General features: G+C 45.2%; 1 pseudogene across 1 annotated transcript in view; it reads right to left on the reverse strand.

Annotated features, from left to right (window-relative positions):
• The window catches only part of LOC146839509 (uncharacterized), a 343,610-nt pseudogene that overhangs the window by 245,663 nt on the left and 83,531 nt on the right, over positions 1-14,416 (reverse strand). Inside the window, exon 3 of the transcript XR_014980982.1 lies at positions 8,973-11,010. The product of XR_014980982.1 is annotated as an uncharacterized LOC146839509 (transcript). The remainder of the gene's footprint in view (positions 1-8,972; positions 11,011-14,416) is intronic.

Raw genomic sequence — 14,416 nt, forward strand, 5'->3', positions numbered from 1 at the left:
TACCAGCCAAACCAACGGTCCACCCACCAGCCCTGTTTAGAGTTGGACGGATTGTCAGACTTTCATCGGAAATCCCATTGGGTCTGTCAATGGAAAACTTATTCTGAAGGAATAAGGGATCTCAAAGTAAACCCATCAGACATTATTAGATAAAGCAGCACTATTTAAGAACCTTCCAAAAAAAAAAATTATAGTTGAGAAATTCATGTTATAATCCCTGTGCCACTGGATTCAAGTTGTCCTGGCTGATGAGGAGTGAAACCCCGAAACCGGTTCTAGGATGCTTCTTTCTGGTCCAGGGAGGACCTTGCTTGGCATTTCGGGCTGGACTGTTCCCATGAGGCAGAGGGTCAAGACTGATTTGCATATGGCCAGGTCTAAACTGGGGTGGCATGGTGAGCAAAATAATGATGGATTTAACCCAGATCGCTTGACTGGGGGGGGGGGTGAATGTTTTGATTTGTTCTGCATTACGTCCATCAATAGTGTGTCTTTTACATTCTCGCCCTAAGTGCACAGGGTATGCCCAGACGTGGGTCCCGGGCTCACTATGCCACTGGATTCAAGCTATCCTAGCAGATGAGGGGTGAAAACCCGAAACCGGTTCTAGGATGCTTGTGTCCGGTCCAGGGAGGACCTGGCTCGGCAGTTCGGGCTGAACTGTTCCCATGAAGCACAGGGTAAAGACTGATTTGCATATGGCCAGTTCTAAACTGGGGTGGCATGGTGAGCAAAAGAATTATGGATTTAACCCAGATGTCTTGACTGGGAGTGAATGATTTAATTTGTTCTGCATTTGTGTGTCTTTTGTTTTCTCACCCTAAGTGCGGCTGGTATGCCCAGAGGTGGGTCCCGGGCTCACTGTGCCACTGGGATCAAGCTATCCTGGCTCATGAGGGGTGAAACCCTGAAAAGGGTTTTAGGATGCTTGTTTCGGGTCCAGAGAGGGCCTGGCTTGGCACTTCGGGCTGGACTGTTCCCATGAGGTACAGGGTCAAGACTGATTTGAATATGGCTAGGTCTAAACTGGGGTGGAATAGTGAGCAAAAGAATGATGGATTTAACCTAGATCTCTTGACTGGGGGTGAATGTTTTGATTTGTTCTGCATTTTGTCCATCAATTGTGTGTCTTTTGCTTTCTCGCCCTAAGAGCGCCGGGTATGCACAGATGTGGGTACAGGGCTCACTGTGCCACTGGATTCAAGCTATCCTGGCTGGAGGGGTGACACCTCGAAACTGGTTCTAGGATGCTTGTTCCGGGTCCAGGGAGGGCCTGGCCTGACATTTCAGGCTGGACTGTTCCCATAAGGCACAGGGTCAAGACTGATTTTCATATGGCCAGGTATAAATTGGGGTGGCTTGGTGAGCAAAAGAATGATGGTTTTATGCCAGATGTCTTGACTAGGAGTGAATGATTTGATTTGTTCTGCATTCTGTCCATCAATTGTGAGTCTTTTGCTTTCTCGACCTAAGTGCGCTGGGTAGGCCCAGATGTGTGTCCCGGGCTCACTGTGCCACTGGATTCAAGCTATCCTGTCTGATGAGGGGTGACACCTCGAAACTGGTTCTAGGATGCTTGTTCCGGGTCCAGGGAGGGCCTGGCTTGACATTTCAGGCTGGACTCGTCCCATGAGGCACAGGGCAAAGACTGATTTGCATATGGCCAGGTGCAAACTGGGGTGGCATGGTGACCAAAAGAATGATGGATTTAAACCAGATGTCTTGACTAGGAGTGAATGATTTGATTTGTTCTGCATTCTGTCCATCAATTGTGAGTCTTTTGCTTTCTCGACCTAAGTGCGCTGGGTAGGCCCAGATGTGTGTCCCGGGTTCACTGTGTCACTGGATTCAAACTATCCTGGCGGATGAGGGGTGAAACCTCGTAACAGGTTCTAGGATGCTTGTTTCCGATCCAGGGAGGACTTGGCTTGACATTTCAGGCTGGACTGTTCCCATGAGGCACAGGGTCAAGACTGATTTTCATATGGCCAGGTATAAACTGGGGTGGCTTGGTGAGCAAAAGAATGATGGTTTTATCCCAGATCTCTTGACAGGGGGTGAATGTTTTGATTCGTTCTGCATTCCGTCCACCAATTGTGTGTCTTTACTTTCTCGCCCTAAGTGCGCCAGGTATGCCCAGACGTGGGTCCCGAGCACACTGTGCCACTGGATTCAAGCTATCCAGTATGCGGCGAGGTAAAACCCCCAAACCGGTTCTAGGATGCTTGTTTCTAGTCCAGGGAGGACCTGGCTTGGCAGTTCGGCTGGACTGCTCCCATGAGTCACAGGGTCAAGACTGATTTGCATATGGCTATGTCTAAACTGGGGTTGCAAGGTGGGGAAAAGAATGATGGATTTAACCCAGATCTCTTGACTGGGGGTGACATTTTTGGATTTGATCTGCATTCCGTCCATCAATTGTGTATCTTTGCTTTCTCGCCCTAAGTGAACCGGGTATGCTCAGACGTGGGTCCTGGGCTAAATGTGCCACTGGATTCAAACTATCCAGGATGATGAGAGGTAAAACCCCGAAACCGGTTCTAGGATGCTTGTTTCTAGTTCAGGAAGGATCTGGCTTGGCAGTTCGGGCTGGACTGCTCCCACGAGGCACAGGGTCAAGACTGATTTACATATGGCCAGGTCTAAACTGGGGTGGCATGGTGAGCAAAAGAATGATGGATTTAACCCAGATCTCTTGACTGGGGGGAATGTTTTGATGTGCTCTGCAGTCCGTCCATCAATTGCGTGTCTTTTGCCTTCTTGCCCTAAGTGTGCGGGGTATGCCCAAACGTGGGTCCTGGACTCACTGTGCCACTCGATTCAAGCTATCTTGGCTGATGAGGGCTGAAATCCCGAAACCGGTTCTAAGATGCTTGTTTCCAGTCCACGGAGGAGCTGGCATTGCAGTTTGGCTGGACTGCTCACAAGAGGCACAGGGTCAAGACTGATTTGCACATGGCCAGGTCTAAACTGCAGTGGCATGGAGAGCAGAAGAATGATGGATGTAACTTAGAACTCTTTACTAGGGGGTGAATGTTTTGATTTGTTCTGGATTCCGGTCATCAATTTTGTGTCTTTTGCTTTCTCGCCCTAAGAGCGCCCGCTATGCCCAGATGAGGGTCCCAGGACCAATGTGCCACTGGATTCAAGCTATCCTGGCTGATGAGGGGTGAAACCCCGAAACTGGTTCTAGGATGCTTATTTCTGGTACAGGGAGGACCTGGCTTGGCAGTTCAGGCTGGACCGTTCCGATGAGGTCAATACTGATTTGCATATGGCCAGGTCTAAACTGGGGTGGCATGGTGAGCAAAAGAATGATGGATTTAACTCAGATCTCTTTACTGGGGGATGAATGTTTTGATTTGTTCTGCATTCCATCCATGAATTGGCTTGACTGTTCCCAAGAGGCTGGAGGATAAGACTGATTTGCATATGGCCAGGTCTAAACTGGGGTGGCATTGTGAGCAAAAGAATGATCGAACTAACCTAGATCTCTTGACTGGGGGTGAATTTTTTGATGTGTATTCCGTCTGTGGAGCAGATTAATCTATAACCTGCTGGTGCAGGGCTCACCACTTCGCCACGGGTTCTTTATCAAATAAGGAGGAATCAACAGTGGAGCGAAGTACAAACCATAGGTAATTTATTAAGCATTCAGAATGAGTCTCCATCCAACGAGCACCATAGAGTTACTCTAGAAAAGGAGCACACTGAACAATGGTTACATGGGTTTATATAGGGAAAATCACAGACTAGGAATGCCCAGAGGTAAATAGAGCTTTGGGAAGAACACACAAATGAGACCATCGGTAAGAATCAACAACCTTGGTGCCTTGTGTAACTGTCACGTCTTGAAGCTGCATAACAAGATAGGCTTATCTGAACAAACTTTGTCTAAGGCTTTATCATTGTTTAAAATATACACAAAACCCACAGTGTATACATCAGCTGTTCTTTTGTGCTGACTTTGCATGTTTACGCAGCCTATAATGTCTCAACTTAGATTCGTGACCTAATGTTTATGCAAGTGTAGTGTCAAGGATAGAGTCAGGCTGAAAACAGGTCAAAGGTGGGCATGAATGAAGCACAGCTAAATTAGAAAACAAGAGATTAAAATTTTAAGGTTTCACATGTCCATCAATTGTGTGTCTTTTGCCTTCTTGACGTAAGGGCGCCGGGTATGCCCAAATGTGGGTCCAGGGCTCACTATGCCACTGGATTCAACCTATCCTGGCTAATGAGGGGTGAAACCCCAAAACCGGTTATGGGATGCTTGTTTCCGGCCCAGGCAGGACCTGGCTTGGTAGTTCGGGCTGGACAGTTCCCATGAGGCACAGAGTCAAGACTGATTTGCACATGGCCAGGTCTAAACTGGGTGGCATGGTGAGCAAAAGAATGATAGATTTAACCCAGATGTCTTGACTGGGGGTGAATGTTTGGTATGTTCTGCATTCCGTCCATCAATTGTGTGTCTTTTTCGTTCTCGTCCTAAGTGCGCTGGGTATGCCCAAACATGGGTCCCAGGCTCAGTCTGCCACTGGATTGAAGCTATCCTCGCTGATGAGGGGTGAAACCCCGAAACCGGTACTAGGATGCTTGTTTCCAGCCCAGGGAGGACCTGGATTGGCAGTCCGGGCTGGACTGTTCCCATACGGCACAGGGACAAGGCTGATTTGCATATGACAAGGTCTAAACTGCAGTGGCATGGTGAGCAGAAGAATTAAGGATTTAACTTAGATCTCTTTACCATGGGGCGAATGTTTTGATTTGTTCTGCATTCAGTCCATGAATTGTGTGTCTTTTGCTTTCTCACCCTAAGTGCGACGGGTATGCCCAGACGAGGGTCCCGGGCCCACTCTACCACTGGATTCAAGCTATCCTGGCTGATGAGTGGTGAAACCCCGAAACCTGCTCTAGGATGCTTATTTCTGGTCCAGAGAGGACCTGGCTTGGCAGTTCGGGCTGGACTGTTCCGATGAGGCCGGGGTCAAGACTGATTTGCATATGGCCAGGTCTAAACTGGGGTAGCATGGTGAGCAAAAGAATGATGGATTTAACTCAGATCTCTTTACTGGGGGCTGAATGTTTTGATTTGTTCTGCATTCCGTCCATGAATTTTGTGTCTTTTGCTTTCTCGCACAAAGTGCGCTGGCTATGACCAGACATGGGTCCCGGGCCCACTGTGCCACTGGATTCAAGCTATCCTGGCTGCTGAGGGGTCAAACCCAGAAACCGGTACTAGGGTGCTTGTTTACGGCCCAGGGAGGGCCTGGCTTGGCAGTTCGGGCTGGACTGTTCACATGAGGCACAGGGTCAAGGCTGATTTGCGTATGATCAGGTCTAAACTGGGGTGGCATGGGGAGCAAAAGATTGATGGATTTAACCCATATCTCTTGACGGGGGGTGAATGTATAGATTAGTTCTACATTCCTTCCATCAATTGCGTGTCTCGACATAAGTGCGTCCGGTATGCCCAGATTTGGGTCCCGGGCTCACTGTGCCCCTGGATTTAAGCTATCCTGGCTGATGAGGACTGAAACCCAGAAACAGTTCTAGGATGCTTGTTTCGGGTCCAGGGAGGACCTGGCTTGGCAGTTCAGGCTGGACTGTTCCCAGGAGGCTGGAGGACAAGACTGATTTGCATATGGCCAGGTCTAAACTGGGGTGGCATTGTGAGCAAAAGAATGATCAAATTAACCCAGATCTCTTGACTGGGGTGAATGTTTTCATTTGTTCTGCATTCCATCCATCAATGGTGTGTCTTTTGCTTTCTCGCACTAAGTGTGCCGGCTATAACCAGACATGGGTCCCAGGTCCACTTTGCCACTGGATTTTAGCTATCCTGGCTGATTAGCGGTGAAACCCCGAAACAGGTTCTAGGATGCTTGTTTCTGGTCCATGGAGGACCTGGCGTGGCAGTTCGGGGTGGACTATTCCAATGAGGCACAGAGTCAAGACTGATTTGCATATGGCCAGGTCTAAACTGGGGTGGTATGGAGAGCAGAAGAATGATGGATGTAACTCAGATCTCTTTACTAGGGGGTGAATGTTTTGATGTGTTCTGCATTCCGTCCATCAATTGAGTGTCTACTGCTTTTTCGTCCTAAGTGCGCCAGCTATGCCCAGAAGTGGGTCCCGGGCCCACTGTGCCACTGAATTCAAGCTATCCTTCCTGATGAGGGATGAAACCCTGAAACCGGTTCTAGGATTCTTGTTTCTGGTCCAGGGAGGACCTGACTTGGCAGTTCGGGCTGGACTGTTCCCAAGAGGCCGGAGGACAAGACTGATTTGCATATGGGCAGGTCTAAACTGGGGTGGCATGGTGAGCAAAAGAATGATGGATTTAACTCAGATCTCTTGACTGGTGGTGAATGTTTTGATTTGTTCTGCATTCAGTCCATCAATTGTGTGTCTATTGCTTTCTCATCCTAAGGGTGCCGGCTATGCCCAGACGTGGGTCCCGGGCCCACTGTGCCACTGGATTCAAGCTATTCTTGCTGATGAGGTGTGAAACCCCGAAATCGGTTCTAGGATGCTTGTTTCCGGCCCGGGGAGGGCCTGGTTTGACAGTTCGGGCTGGACTGTTCCCATGAGGCACAGGGTCAAAACTGATTTGCAGATGGCCAGGTCTAAACTGGTGAGCAAAAAAATGATGGATTTAACCCAGATCTCTTGACTGGGGGGGTGAATATTTTGATTTGTTCTGCTTTCAGACCATCAAGTGTGTGTCTTTTGCTGTAAAGTAGTCAACATTCTGTGGTATTTTTATGGATTATTAACAAGATGAGTGCCAGGATACAGACATATTTTAGCTTTCCTAAATAAATCAGGTATTGCTTGGGTAAAAACAACTGAATTACGTTCCCAAAACAGGAGTGAAGCCCAGATCTCCGTATTACAGGTAGCACTTCTCTATTCATTAACACAGAAGGAGAGGTAGTACCATCTCAAGCAAAGAACCACCTCTCATTCTGAGAGAAGGCATACTGGTGAGAAAGGTCCCCTCTAATACCACCTGCGTCAGACTCCCTTCTGGAAGCAGTCATCGTATTGAGATTCGACCCCTCTATTGCCAAATAAACTAGGCTCCTTGCTGACATCACAAATCATCTTTATAGTTTAGGGAATAAATCACATTTTAGATCTCCTTCTTTACAATCAGCAGTCAAATATCAAAATAATAAATGAGTTGTTTTATTACATATCAAAAAACATACATTTCTTATTATTATGTATAATCTAGTCATCATTGTGTGCATTTCATAGCATCATGAGTGTTCTTGCTGTATCATAATTTAGTTCAAGTTAATGTTAAAGTAAATTGAGTTTGATCCTGGTACACACCTCTGTAGCGTGGTTTTTAAAGGCTCTTGGATGTCCATACATGGGTGGTGTTTGGATGTTTAGTTATGTATCGTTCATTCAGATTTACAAAGTATAGGGTTTCACATTTATTGTGCCACTAATGGCTGAACAAACCACTTGTTCCTTAATATAAATTGTCCAGTTTAGAATTGTTAACGTGAAATTAAAGTGAGTTTGACCCTGGAGCAAACCCCTGTAGTGTGTTATGTATAGGATGGGTGTGCTGAAGAGCAGTCTTGTTGCTGTTCCTCACTGGCTGGGGGGTGGTGTGTTGATGATGATGATGATGGTCGGCAGCAGGAAGAACTTCCTGAACTCAGCACTTTGTTAAAATGACCTCGGTGGAAAGCATTAGTTTCTACTATCTTTGGCTACTGAAGATGTATCCTTTCTTCTGATGTGCATATTATATCAGTGAACTCCTTCCTTAGGCATGGCTGGGCTATAAGAGCACTGTTTATTTGGCAGCTCCAGCAACACAAGAGCACCTTACAGATGATTCAGAATGCTACGATCTATTTTATTTGTCGGAGGATGTCTCAACTGTATCACAAAGTTTCACTGTTTGCTAACGAGGCAGCACATACTTTTTATGTCCATTCATTCACCGGCAGTTTATAAAACTAGGGTTTCTTTTTGCTTGTAAAAACAAACCGGAATATCATTTGTGTCAAAACTCAGTATCATTTCTGTTCCTTTACTTCTAAATCCAGATTTCTTTTCCAGTGCCAAGGTTCATGAAATGTAAAGCAGGGATTTGATAGTTCTGGACTCTGAGAGCTGGAATTCTTTACTGCTCAAGATTCAATCTTTACCTAACCGTCAAGAAACTTATTAAGAATTAAACTTAACAACAGCTCTCTCTTAGATTTTGCCATCATGCACGGATTCTGTCCTTTAAACAGTTAGGATTTGGTTGAGTGATTCTCTGTAAATAAAAAAAAACATCTAAAATATATTCATATACAATTAATATGATCGTGAATCATTTACATAGTCAGTGGTGAGCCAGAAAATGTTTCAAGGATCCAGCTTGATATTGGATATTTGGGAACTGCCACTATGGTGGGTGCATTTACAGATTCATGTGATGATTGTAATGAGCATCATTTCTCCGGCGTCAGGGCTTCGTAGGTAAATGTTGTGCACTGCAGGCATTATCACTCACAGTTACAGGTCACAATTTCCTACTTTAAATTCTTGTGCCTATGGATGTTGTTCTCTAGCAGCTGTCATTCAACCAGTTGTTGCACAAAATGACCAAACGCCAAAATCAGCTACAAATACTCTCAATCAATCAGGGGATTGTAAGCGCGCTACTCACCCGTGAGGGTCTCATGGCGCTGAGGGGGGGGGGGGGGAGGGGGAAGGGAGGATGGTATGCAGATCTGTTCAGCTGAAGAGCCAGGTCTTGAGAGCATTTCTGAAGGTGTCCAGGGAGGGAGCGCATCTGATGTCTGTCGGTAGTTCATTCCAGGTCTTGGCTGCAATGTGAGAGAACGTTCTTCGGCCTGCTCTAGCTCTGTGGATGCGCAGGATTTCAGCTAGTGGGAAGTTGGTGGATCAGAGGTTTCTAATGGGTACTCTCCAGTCTATGCTTGTTAAACGTATTCATGTGCGTTGTGTTTATAGGTTTTATCACTAATCCCTGTAGTTAACTGACAATCTTTTCCACAACTACTTCCAAATCCACTGCAATGGTATGGTTTCTCCCCTGCATGTGTTTGCTGATGTCTTCGTAGAATTGATAATCGACTAAAGCTCTTCGCACATTTAGTGCACTTGAATGGCTTTTCCCTTAAGTGTGTTCGCTGATGATTCCTTAATGTTGAAGGGTCACTAAAACTACTTCCACATTCACTGCAGTGGTAGGGTCTTTCACCTGTGTGTGTTCTTTGATGTCTTTGTAAGTCTGATAATTGACTAAAGCACTTCACACACTCACTGCACTTGAATGTTTTTTCCCCTGTGTGTGTTCGCTGATGATTCCTTAATGTTGAAGAATGACTAAAACGATTTCCACATTCATTGCAATCATATGGTTTTTCCCCTGTGTGTGTTCGCTGGTGGCACCGTAGGCTTGATAACTTATTGAACCTCTTCATACATTCACTGCACTGTAATGGCTTTTCCCCTGTGTGTCTTCGCTGATGAATCCTGAGAGTTGAGGAATCAGTAAAACTACTTCCACATTCATTGCAATGGTATGGTTTTTCCCCAGTGTGTGTTCGATTATGTTTTTGTAGGTCTGAGAACCCAGTAAAGCTCTTTACACATTCACTGCACTGGAATGGCTTTTCCCCCGTATGTCTTCGCTGATGAATCCTGAGAGCGGAGGAATCAGTAAAACTACTTTCACATTCAATGCAATGGTATGGTTTTTCCCCAGTGTGTGTTCGTTTATGTTTTTGTAGGTCCAATAACCAACTAAAGCTTTTCATACATTCACTGCAATGGTATGGTTTTTCTCCTGTGTGTGTTCGCAAATGTGTTTGTAGATTTGATAACTGACTGAATGTCTTTAAACATTCACTGCAATGATATGGTTTTTCTCCTGTGTGTGTTTGCTGATGTCTTTGAAGATTTGATAACTGACTGAATTTCTTCACACATTCATTGCAATGGTATGGTTTTTCTCCTGTGTGTGTTCGCTGATGTCTTTGAAGATTTGATAACCGACTAAAGCTCTTCACACATTCAGTGCAATGGTACGGTTTTTCCCCTGTATGTGTTCGCTGATGATCTTTTAGGAGTCCTAACTGACTAATGTTCTTCACACATTCATTGCAATTGCATGTTGCTTCTCCTGTATATGTTTGTTGATGGCTCTTTAGTAGTGATGACAAACTAAAGCTCTTGCTGCATGTGTATGATTTTTCTTTCTTGGTTAGTTTCTCTGGGTCGGGTTTATAATTGTCTGCATCCCATGACTGTGTTTCCTGAAGAGATAACATGGTTGTTATTTTCACATTCCCTGTATGTGTGTGGTATTTTTGATGGTTGATTTCAGATTTCACAACAAAATACAAGACTCACCAACTACATATATTATAATTGTGACAAGTAAAGCTTCTTTGTAAGTGGTTATGTCTTTAGATTGCATAATGGTTTTGCATGTTTATTGGTAAAGATTAGTCTTCCTTCAGGTCAATGCAAATTAGGACAGTCTGTTGTAGATTAGAGACCCTCTCTTTCCTTTACCCTTCAGTTGTCTGGATCCACTCCATTGTGCTTTTCTCTTGCTCCTGTCGTTTGGCCAGAAAGAATATACAATACACCTAGAGCACTGAATGGTGGTCTGCCATTATTACAGGAAGCGGAGCAATGCTGTATCCACCTCATACCGAACACATGATCAAAGCTGGTGGTGGACGCCTTTTTACACAGGAGGTGGTTTGGTGCCTTAATTTTCTTGAGGTCATTCTGAGTCCTGTTGCAGGGAGGTGCACAGCTCAGACTCTTAGATCCACTGGATTGCTCTGGACTGCCTCTTCCAGGATATATCAGTTTATGTTCAGGTTCCTCAGTCTCTGACTGTGCAGATCTTTTCCTGAATATTGGAGCTCATTTTCTCTACCCACTTTTTTCAGATTTGCACAATTACGGTCATTATTCAAAATCATTTGTGCATTCAAGGCTGGTTTCCTATTGGATGTAAAGAGATTTAAAATCACTAAATGGAAATGTAAGAGAATGTGAATACACAATATTTAACTAGTTGTAAAAGACATCTCTTCTTTACCATTTATGAAAGTTACCAAGATATATTTCACCATACACAGATATTTAACTAAATCTTCTATTGAACATGTCACTCTTACTTACTTCAGAAAAGGAGCTGATTTTCCAGTGTTCACAGAGTAACTTAGAACAGAAAGAGCACACATGGAGTGCCCACTCGCTAGAGGTACAGCTTTAGGAAGATGCACATGGTCAAAATGTTATTTAAACAAGAAGGGTTTGTGGAAAAAGAGATGGACCAGGATGTGCTGCTGTCACTTCAGTTTCAGGAAGTGTATAACAACAGTTACGCTTTCAAGAACTACATGACAAAGAAAACTCTTCCTGAAGTATATATTAAAGGTAACGCTTCAGGAAGTATATAACAAATGTAGCTCCATTCACAATCTTCTTGACAATACTTTCCAGTTCACACTGGATCAGCTGAAGTTCCAACTCCTGTCTTTACTTTTCTGTTTGTTAAGTTATCTTTGCCACTTACCTGGGGTTGGTTCAAGCATTTGTTGAAAGATTGCAGCATTTATTATAGAGATTCCATCACAACCAGTAATATATCTGCAATATCTCTGCTGCCAATAAGTGTCTGCTTTATGTCTTTCCTACCTTACCATGGTATCTGACTTAATGTCTTCCATTTGGTGCCAGCATGCTACTCTGTGGGTGGTTGGGCCATTGGCAGAGTGGGATAAGATGTCCGTTGTTTGAGGGTGAGTGCAGCACTTACACCTTTGGGCAATTCTTACAGATTTCCCTTACTCTCTGTTCATCACCTTCCATACTCCCTTATGTCTGCATACTCCCTCAACAGGGCTAATTGACAGCTACAGCAGGAAAGTGACTCGATGCACACAGCAGACATCAGGTAATGGTCTGATAGTCAAAAGGCGATGGTTGGCAGTACAAGGATCACAAGCGTCATTAAAGAAGTTCGCCTGGGGCATATAAATGGAGGAAGTGCACCGGTAGCTACTTATGCAGTACAAACAGGGGAGGCAAACATGTAGTTACAAGCTCCTTTTGGGGTCTGTTTCAGGCCTTTACTGGGCTGGGTACTGGTGTGCAGTATCTTATTACCGCAGCTCATAAGGGCACTGGCTGCATGGGTGTTACCATTTTGACCCTTTACAAGAGGGTAGCCAAGCCTTAGAAAGCACAACACCTGGAAGCTGCCTGCCTTGAGGGAGAGGTGAGGGTCCAGGTGTCAGGCAATATCAGCAAAGGACATAAAAGGATTCTAAAAACACACTGCTTCTCGGGCAACCCGACAACAGATCCAAGGTGCATTTGCTATCAGCCCACTCTCTAAAACTCAGATTCCCTTTCCAGTGCCTCTGGGACTACAGCTGCTTCTAGGCCCCCTTCCTGTAATGGTGTTTTTCTCTGCTACAACATTGGTTGCAGACTTGTCCAATGATTTGGAGTTCGGCAGAATGGTTATTGCATCACAAATGTGACCGATATCCCAGTCCACCTTACTACAATTGTCACAGGATAAAATGCACTTCTAATATGGCAGACGTGATACCTGTCACACTTGTGATGGTGTAACCTGTCTGCCAAAATCTAAATGAGACCTTTGGTGTACATTGTGTCCAATGTTTTGTAAGTGTCACCCCAAGCACAGACCACCACCTGACCCCTCCGTCCCCTTCAAATGCCAATACCCTAGAGCAGAACCAAACTAAGTGCAGAATCCAGCTCCGAAGCCTTAGGTAATGAAATGTATCTATATCTCTCTGAACTGACCAAAACTTACAGACTCCTCTCTAAACAGGTTGCCCAAAGGAAGGTGATGTGCACCTTCGTGGGCCTAACCTACACCATACCGCAGCCCAGCGACCGAGTCCTGATCCGCAACAGTCATCGCCAGTGGAGAAAAGGCAAGTTTGAACAGCCCTTCAAAGTTGTCTTTTCAACTCCCACAGCTGTCAAGGTCGAAGGGATAGAGTCATGGTACCACTTGTCAGATATTCTCTTGGACCCATCACTGCCACAACCATCAAAGGAGTCACCAGCACAGACTTTTTCCAATATGAACACTTTGGGGATAGAAGACTTTACGAACTTTGCAGATAGGAGCACCCCGGATTTTACATCGACGCATTGTCTTTTGCCCTATGTGCCTTTATGTTTTTTCAGCTAAATGTTACCTTACAGGAACAGGTCAAGTTTCAGCAAAGGCCACGAGGTAAAGTGGTCCAGAGTGTGCCCCAGGATCTTACCCTTTAACATACAACTTCACTACACACAGTGATTACATAGCGCACTATCATACAACACCTGGTATCAACACATGATCTAAGTGGAGAGCAAAGCCTCTACCCAACTCCTGCTATGTTTGCTAATTCATAACCTATGCAGTAGGTTCAGCTTCGTGCCTTCGTACACTTATAGGTATGATGAATAAAAGCCAAACTCCACCCTAACAACAGAGCACCACAGTAAGTCACAGTGAACCTAAAAAAGTACGATATCATACCCGAAGTCCTTTACATCCTGACACTGTAGGATGATATCCAGTTCGAGTTAAACAAACTAAAGAAAAAGGAGCAGAAATGGTATTGGAACTCAGGGCCTAAAACAGAGCCCCTCACAAGGGCTTCTTGGAGCTCACCAAGACCTCAGCCCAGTGCATTAAAAAGTGTCAGCACAGGCACCAACCTGTGGACCAAGGCAAGCCCTAAGTATAACTGGAGCCATATTTATGAACAACAAGTGGTACCCTAATGTTCTATTAACCTGCAGAGCCATCAATTTGGGGAACAAAAGTGGGGGCGGGTTGAATGACACTCTACTGACCCAATGCCAAGACACCTGGAACTCAGAGGTAGGAGGGTATACATGATTAGAGGGTAATGAGAAGCTCATAGTGGTCAGGAAACTACCAGTGTACTCCTTGTGTCTTCAGGGGAAGGGGACGATTCCCAAAGGGGTGAACAGCAATATGCGAGTACAACCAGTAATAATGATATGTAGTGGGACACCTCTACCTTGATGGACGACTACTGGCAATGCGGCAACCACGCCTACACCCAGCTTGTCCCAGATTGGAGAGGGATCTGCTCACTGGTCACCCTCTACATGCCAACATAGTTCATACCCAGTGAAGGTCTTTCTGCACTGAATCACCCCATCAGCAAAGGCACCACGCTTCTACACTAAATATGCAAAACAAGGTCAGCTGAGTGTTTTGGTTGGGACAGATTCAAGGACACTGCTGAAAAGTTACGGTTCTTCACCAATGCACAAATAGGTGTAGGAGGTTCAATCCCCTTCTTCATCAGCAAACCAAGGCCAAGACTCGGTGCCT

This window comes from Triturus cristatus, chromosome 4_1 (assembly GCF_964204655.1).
Source record: "Triturus cristatus chromosome 4_1, aTriCri1.1, whole genome shotgun sequence".
Taxonomy (NCBI): Eukaryota; Metazoa; Chordata; class Amphibia; order Caudata; family Salamandridae; genus Triturus; species Triturus cristatus.